This window comes from Hemitrygon akajei, chromosome 28, assembly GCF_048418815.1.
Source record: "Hemitrygon akajei chromosome 28, sHemAka1.3, whole genome shotgun sequence".
Taxonomy (NCBI): Eukaryota; Metazoa; Chordata; class Chondrichthyes; order Myliobatiformes; family Dasyatidae; genus Hemitrygon; species Hemitrygon akajei.
Genome location: NC_133151.1, coordinates 12,281,540 through 12,290,195, shown reverse-complemented (window position 1 = coordinate 12,290,195; position 8,656 = coordinate 12,281,540). Strand labels below are relative to the sequence as shown.

Below are 8,656 nucleotides of genomic sequence, written 5' to 3'. Positions count from 1 at the left end.
GGAGAGAGACGGGACCAGGGTGGGAGAGAGAGACAGGACCAGGGTGGGGGAGAGAGAGACAGGACCAGGGTGGGGGGAGAGAGAGATGGGACCAGGGTGGGGGGAGAGAGAGACGGGACCAGGGTGGGGGAGAGAGACGGGACCAGGGTGGGAGAGAGAGACGGGATCAGGGTGGGAGGGAGACGGGACCGGGGTGGGGTAGAGAGACGGGACCGAGGTGGGGGAGACAGACGGGATCAGGGTGGGAGAGAGACAGGACCAGGGTGGGGGGAGAGAGAGACAGGACCAGGGTGGGGGATTCGGGGCGAACAGAGCGCTGGGTCATCCCGCACCCCAGGGGGCTCCACAGCCCGGGCGTCGGGCCGGCCCGCAGCGGGACACCCTGTCCAACCCGGCCCCGGCCCCGGCCCGTCCGCCGGCTCGACAGCTGAACCCTCTCCCGGGACTCTCTGTCACACAAGTCAGGTAAACCCAGACCGTTGTTGTGGGGATTGGGGGTGACATCCGTGTCCCACCCCGGAGCCCGGGCACCGCCATGCGCCCCGGTCCCGTCCCACCCTCACGGGACCCCCGACCGGCTGCCGAGGCGGGAGGATGGGCCGGGGGGCCTCCATCCATCCCTTCGGCCCATCTGGCCCGTGTTTGACCCACCAAAAGCGCCCATCTGATGCACTCCCAGCTGACCAGTATCCCTCCGACATTTATCCATCCAAATGCCTGTTAAACGTTTGGGTGAGACTGGGGGGTCGTGGATTAAGGGTTTAAAAAAAACTTGAGGGGGACATGAGAGCGAACTCCTTCACCTCAGAGTGTGGAAGAAAGGACGGATGGGGGTTTGATTTCAACCTTTAAAGAGAGGTTTGGACAGGGTCGTGGATGGGTGCCGGTCACTGGGACCAGGCAGAACAGTAGCCTGTCACAGACTAGATGGGCTGAAGAGCCTGTTGTTGTGATACCTACCTCTACCCTTTCCCCTTTCATCTGGTTCCATTTGCCCAATACTCTCTGCATGAAGAATTTGCCCCTCCTCCCGTGTCCTTTCTAAATCCTTCACCCTCTCAATTTAAACCTATGCCCTCTAAAAGAAAAACTGTGGTTTTATACACCCCCTCGGTTTCTTATGCTTCAAGGATTAAAGTCCCAGCCTGTACAAGCTTCCCCTACAAACCAGGCCCTCAAATCCTCGCAATATCCTTGTGAACCTTCTCTGCACTCTTTCTAGCTGAATGACGCCCTTTCTACAAGAGGGCTCCCAACCCTGTAGGCGATACCATCCCAAGCGCGGCCCTCTTCTTCTTAAGCCCACCGCCCTTGCTAGGGCGTAGGCCCCCAAAACAGCTCACCAGAGTCCCCCGTCCTGAGCGCGCCTTTCAAGTTCTCCCCGGGTGTAGCCCACCAAAGATCCTTCCTCTCCCAGGGGTGAGGTTTCTGGAATTTCTGTTGGCGCTTCTGTGGCTCCAGGTTTTTAAGGTATGGGGTTGCCAGCCTCCGTGCCCAAGTCTCCACCCACGGCGGAGTTAATGTCTGGTATGACCGGAACAAAATTTTCTAACAACTATACCTGTTGTCCACACTGATGAGGGCCAGTGGGCCCTGAGATCTACTCCACCACTTTGTCCATCCGTGACGCCACTTAGTCAATCATTGCCGAGTCTGGTTAACCCAGCCGAGCCCTGAATACACCCAAGCACTGCTCCCTGCAGGGCGGCTGGAAATCCCAGGAATCTCCTTTTCACCTTCAAAGTGGTGACGCAGGTTGAAAGCTTTTGGCCCACTGGCCTTTATAAATCAATATATTGACTCCAGGAGATGGGATGTTATGTTGAAGTTGGACAAGACGTTGGTGAGGCCTAATTTGGAGTATTGAGTGCAGTTTTGGTCACCTACTTAACAGGAAAGAAGAAAACAAGGTTGAATGAGTACAGAGAAAATTTACAAGGACGTTGCTGGGTCTGGAGGAGCTGAGTTATAAGGAAAGATTGATCAGGTTAGGACTTTATTCCGTAGAATGTAGACGATTGAGGGAAGATTTGATAGTGGTATACAAAATTATGAGGGGTATAGATAAATGTAAGCAGGCTTTTTCCACTGAGGTTTGGTGGGACTACAGCTAGGAGTCATGGGTTAAGGGTGAAAGGTGAAAATTTTAAGGGGAACATTGAGTAAGCGTTTTGCCAGCAGACCTCTGTCAAACAGGTTAAAAACTCACTGTTACACTCCCCTTCCTCCCCCCCCCCCCAATCCTTCCCAAGCGTGAGTTCCAATCCACAGGGACAATCCGAAGGGAATTTTGAAAGACTGTCGCTGATTGTCAACCGCAGCACGTACTACAGAACGGCAAGAGGTCTCTGCAGGATCCTTGCAGTTAACACACCCAGTTGTTCAGCTTATTCTCTGCTGTGCTTCCTCCTTCAAACACTGATCGCGTTCCCCTTCAAACGTCAGGGTTGGGTCCTCCCAGTCAGACACTGCGTCCCACAGGCAACCAAGAGCTTCACCTCTTGTTATACATACAGTGAGCGCATTATCGGGTACCTGCTGTGCCTCACCAAAACTCGATCAGTAGTTCAAAAATGTCTACAGATGTACCGTGGAGAGCATTCTGACCAGCTACGTCAGCCTCTGGAGTGGGGGGGGGGGGGGGGGGGGGGCGGGGGGGCTACTGCACAGGGTCGAAGCAAGCTGCAGAAACTTGTAAAAAGTTAGTCAGCTCCATCGTGGGCACCGGCCTCCGTAGTGTCCAGGACATCTTCAAGGAGCGATGCCTCAGAAAGGCAGCGTCCATCATTAAGGACCCCCCACCACCCAGGACATGCCTCTTCTCATTGCTACCATCAGGGAGGAGGGTAGAGGAGCCTGAAGGCACACACTCAGTGATTCAGGAACAGCTTCTTCCCCTCTGCCATCAGGGAGGAGGTACAGGAGCCTGAAGACACACACTCAACGATTCAGGAACAGCTTCTTCCCCTCTGCCATCAGGGAGGAGGTACAGGAGCCTGAAGACACACACTCAACGATTCAGGAACAGCTTCTTCCCCTCTGCCATCAGGGAGGAGGTACAGGAGCCTGAAGACACACACTCAGTGATTCAGGAACAGCTTCTTCCCCTCTGCCATCAGGGAGGGGGGTACAGGAGCCTGAAGGCACACACTCAGTGATTCAGGAACAGCTTCTTCTCCTCTGCCATCAGGGAGGAGGTACAGGAGCCTGAAGGCACACACTCAGCGATTCAGGAACAGCTTCTTCCCCTCTGCCATCAGGGAGGAGGTACAGGAGCCTGAAGGCACACAGTCAGTGATTCAGGAACAGCTTCTTCCCCTCTGCCATTAGGGAGGGGGTACAGGAGCCTGAAGGCACACACTCAACGATTCAAGAACAGCTTCTTTCCCTCTGCCATCAGGGAGGAGGTACAGGAGCCTGAAGACACACACTCAACGATTCAGGAACAGCTTCTTTCCCTCCGCTATCCGATTCCTGAATGGACACCGAACCCATGAACACTGCCTCACTACTTTTTTATTTCTGTTTTTTTCTGCACAACTTATTTTAACTTGTCTATTCGCTAGAGCTATATATACTTTCTATAATTCAGTCTTTTTCCTCTATTTATTTATCATGTATTGCACTGTACTGTTGACGTGAAGCTAACAAATTTCACGACAGATGCCGGTGATATTAAACCCGATTCTGATCATTAACAGTTCCACAGAGAAACAAAACTTCCTGGCTGGAGCTCGTCAACTTTATTTATAAAGGGTGTTGGGGTGGGGGGGGGGTTGGGAGACACAGGTCAGGAACAGGCTGATGGATCGGGTAAGATGACGCCATGAATAACTCACTCAAAGTGCTGGGGGGAATTCAACGGGCCAGGCTGCATTCGTGGAATGGGATTCACCGAGCTTTCTCTTTGCGTCGTGGACCAATACCAGGCTGGGAACACCTGGGATGAACAGTCGCGGTCCCGGGCCCGAGATCCTTCATCGGGACCGCCTCGTCCTGGAACGTCGACGGTCGACGCTTACTGTGTTAAACTGGACAACCAGCATCTGGTGTTCAAATTGGTTCGGTAGTCCCATTTAATAGCAGAGAGTTTGATACCTGAAATTCATACTCTTCACAGACAGCATCGAAACAGAAGAATGAGTGGCGATAAACGTTAGAAGCCCAAACCTCCCCCCTCAGCTCCCACCCCCTCCACCCACCATGAAAACAATAGCAAAGCCCCCCCCCCCCCAGAGAGACTATAATCTAGTGTCCATAACCCGGCACTTTGACGTGCCACGGGCTTTCCAGAGAGGTGAGGGGGAGAGAGAGAGGTGTCACCCCCTCCACAGTGCCTCGCTGTTTGGGCAGTTACAGCTTATTCGAGCTCACCTGACTCCAGAACCAGCAGACTCTCCCCCCATCCCCAACGAGAACGGGAGAGCTGGTACCACGGCCCCTGCTGTGGGTTTTACACACACTGTGCTTGCTCTTGTCTTGCCCACACTGGGCTATAAATGTGCAGGAGCAGGTGTGTGGTTAAGTGCCTTGCTCAAGGACCGCACCGCTGCCTCAGCTGGGGCTCGAACTCACGATCTTCAGATCGCCAGCCCAAAGCCTTAACCCCCTTGGCCACGCGCCAACACGTCCTGTAGATTGGAAGATTCACTCACGTGCCTTGCCTCGGGGGGAGGGGGAGGGGGGAGCAGAGGAGTAGGTAGAGGCCCAGAGGAAGAAGACAGGGAAAGGGGGGGGGGGGTCCAGGAGGAGGAGGGGAGTGAGGGGAGAGAAGAAGAATGGGAGGAGTGATCGGGGGGGGGGGGTGGAGAGAGGAGAGGACTAAGGGAGGGGGGAAATCGTGGGGAGGGATTAAGTGGAGGCATCCTTGGGGGGGGAGGGCAGTGTTAAGGGGAGGTAAGGGTGGGGGAAGAGGTTCGGGGGGGGGCAATGATCCCAGTGGGGTGGGCAAGTCAGGGAGTGGTATGGGACGGAGGGATCCAGGGGGAGAGAGAAGGGAGGGGGAATCTTGGGGAGGATCGAGAGGTAGGGTCGGAGCTGAGGGGAGGGGGTGTGGAGGTGAAGGCAACAGATGGAGATTGGGAAAGGGGTGAGAGGGTGGGCGAGGCGGGGGATTGGTTTGGGGAGGGGGGTTAATCAGGGAGGGAGTTGAGGTCAGAGGCGGGCAAGGTAGGGTTGGAGGGATCAGGGGAAGGAGGAGGCCGCTCCCCCCTCACGGCCTGTGCCTTCCCTCCGCAGGTGACCCTCCCCGGCCCGAGATGCGGAGGAGGCTCCTGCCCTGGGCGGCCGGCGCCCTGCTGCTCTTCCTGCTGGCCCTCCGGACCCTGCGCCAGCCCCCCGTCCCCGGCCGCCCCGCTTCTGGAAGGCCCCGTGCCCGCTGCGGCCGCTGTGGAGCCAGGACCTGCTGGAGCGGCAGCAGCGGGTGGGCCGGAGCCCGGGCCGCGACCGAGCCCCCGGCTGCGGGCCCGACCGCCAGGTGGAGAGCCGCATCGCCGACTTCCAGCAGCTGCCGCAGGCCGTGAAGGACTTCCTGCTGTACCGGCGCTGCCGCCACTTCCCGCGGCTGCTGGAGCCCCCGCGGCGTCTGCGGGCCGCGGCCGCGGCCTCCGCCTCCTCATTCGCCGTCAAGAGCACGGCGTCGAGCTTCGGGCGGCGCCAGGCCATCCGCCAGTCGTGGGGAGGCCTGGGCCGGGCCGCGGGCGTCGGCCTGGTCTTCCTGCTGGGGGTGGAGGAGGCGGCGGACGGGCGGCCGGACCTGGCCGGCCTGCTGGCCTGCGAGAGGCCGCCGCTTCGGCGACCCTGCTCCAGTGGGCCTTCCGCGACACCTTCCTCAACCTGACGCTGAAGGAGGGTGCTCTTCCTCCCGTGGCTGGGCCGCCACTGCCCCGGCGCCCGCTTCGTCTTCAAGGGCGACGACGACGTCTTCGTCAACACCGAGCGGCTGCTCGACTACCTGGACGGCCCGGAGGCGGACCCGGCCCTCGGCCGCAGCCCCGACCTCTTCCTGGGCGACACCATCCTCGGCGCCCAGCCCTGCCGCGACCCGTGGCTCAAGTACTACGTGCCCGGCGCCTTCTACAGCGGGCCCGTACCCGCCGTACGCCGGCGGCGCCGGGGTGCTCTACACCGGCCGGCTGGCCCGCCGGCTGGAGCGGGCGGCCAGGGCGCTGCCCCTCTTCCCCATCGACGACGTCTTCACCGGCATGTGCCTGCAGAGACTGGGCCTGGCGCCCACCCGCGCACGCCGGCTTCCACAGCTTCGGCATCAACGAGAGCCAGCGCTGGGAGCCGTGCGCCTACCGCCGCCTCCTCATGGTGCACGCCCGGAGCCCGCAGGAGCTGATCCTGATCTGGAGGGTGCTGCACGGGGGCAACCTCACCTGCGACTGACGGGAGGCTGGGGTGGAGGGCAGCTGGGGACGGGGGTGCACGGTGGGTGGTGGATACAGAGGAGGGGGCACCAGCGTGGAGGGAGTGGAGCATTAGGCAGGAAACAGGACTGGGGGGGATATCGATGCACTGGACAGTGGGAGATAGGGAGTATTACACAGGACTGGGAGGGATATGATGCACTGGACAGTGCAGGAGATAGGGAGTATTACACAGGACTGGGGGGGATATCGATGCACTGGACAGTGCAGGAGACAGAGTATTACACAGGGACCGGGGGGATATCGATGCACTGGACAGTGGGAGATAGGGAGTATTACACAGGACTGGGGGGATATCGATGCACTGGACAGTGCAGGAGATAGGGAGTATTACACAGGACTGGGGGGGATATCGATGCACTGGACAGTGCAGGAGATAGGGAGTATTACACAGGACTGGGGGGATATCGATGCACTGGACAGTGCAGGAGATAGGGAGTATTACACAGGACTGGGGGGGATATCGATGCACTGGACAGTGCAGGGAGATAGGGAGTATTACACAGGACGGGGGATATCGATGCACTGGACAGTGCAGGAGACAGTATTACACAGGACTGGGGGGATATCGATGCACTGGACAGTGGGAGATAGGGAGTATTACACAGGACTGGGGGGATATCGATGCGCTGGACAGTGCAGGAGAGAGTATTACACAGGACTGGGAGGATATCGATGCGCTGGACAGTGCAGGAGAGAGTATTACACAGGACTGGGAGGATATCGATGCGCTGGACAGTGACAGTGCAGGAGAGAGTATTACACAGGACTGGGGGGATATCGATGCACTGGACAGTGCAGGAGACAGAGTATTACACAGGACGGGGGATATCGATGCACTGGACAGTGGGAGATAGGGAGTATTACACAGGACTGGGGTGGTGCATCCAGGCGCTGGACAGTGCAGGAGACGTGGGGGACCGCACAGGCCAGACGAGAGTGCGCGGTACGCAGAGGGGCCCAGTACACACAGGGCGGGGGCGGGGTATTGCACGGGGGAGTCAGAGCCCGCTGCTACAGGACGGGACGGCGAGGTGCGCAGGGAGAGGACGCACATTGCACGGGACCTGGTTGGGTGGGTGGGATGGGTGTGTGTGAGGACACAGGGCATGGGGTGCGGCGTAGGAGCCAAGGCGGGCAGTGAGGAAGGGTAGGGGGTGGCGACTGCGAAGCGGGTGCACTCGGGGCAGGGGACACGAGCAGAGCGGACGACTGGCACAAATTCACGAGGCTGAGTGAAATACCCTTACGACGTAGCAGGGGGGGTCTTCCTGGCCCGATGGGGGCTATGCTGGCTCACACAGCAATCCCACCCGCTCACCTTCCCCTGCTGATTTCCCCCCCTAATCCTGTCAACCCTCCCCACTGTACCCCTCACCCACACACTTCCTTACCGTCCGTTACACCGCTCTCAGTGCGGGCTGCAGTGACGGTTCCCCCTCTGTCTGGCCACACCATTGCACTCGGGTGTAGAAGGATTCTACACTGCTGTTTCCGTAACAGTTTTTCTGACCAGTCCGGGTTGTTGGCCCCGAACCCAGAGGACCGGTGGGCCACTCTCAGTCTGACCTCTACCCTTTGACCTGTTTGGCATGGGTGACCCTCCCGAGGGCCAAAGCCCTGTCTCCGGCCAACGTAGTTCTCCGGGTCGTTGAGCCCCCAAACCCAATGACAAGGTTGTGATCCTCTTGGAGGACGAGAGGGGAACCTTAATTCCAATCTGGACGTCAGTGGGACGTAGGGGAAGAGTTCAGGATCGAACCCGGGGCAGCGACTCGACCTGCGGCGTGAGAGGGCGAAGCCAGGCTCACGGGCCGAGGTGCACTGCGGGGCGGTGGCGAATGGGAGCACGCGGGGCAGGGTACAAGGAACGTGAGTCTGCCGGGTGTCCAGGGTGAATTTGCAGGGCTGGGGGTAGGTGGGCAGAAGTTGGGTACACGGGAGGGGGTAAATTCTGGAGGGCAGCGTTCACCAGGAGGCTAAGCGGGTGGGTACAGAGCACGTGAACAAGGTGAATCGGCGAGTGAATTGGCACAATAATCAAATGGCGACAAGGTGAAATGGGGCCATTCAACCCATCATCTCTGTGCTAGCGCAATATAAGAGCATTCCTGTGGTGCGCACTCTCACCCCCTGAGCCTATCATACCTGATACCCCCCTTGGTGAATCCGCCTTCACGAACACGGCTGTGTTCTCTACCGCCCCTCAATGTCTCCCTCGAGTC

The 8,656-nt window shown here is 58.8% G+C and overlaps 1 pseudogene; it reads left to right on the top strand.

Annotated features, from left to right (window-relative positions):
- The first annotated feature begins 1,472 nt into the window (after nucleotides 1-1,472).
- LOC140717607 (N-acetyllactosaminide beta-1,3-N-acetylglucosaminyltransferase 2-like) lies at nucleotides 1,473-6,390 on the top strand (annotated as a pseudogene).
- The last annotated feature ends 2,266 nt before the right edge of the window (nucleotides 6,391-8,656 follow it).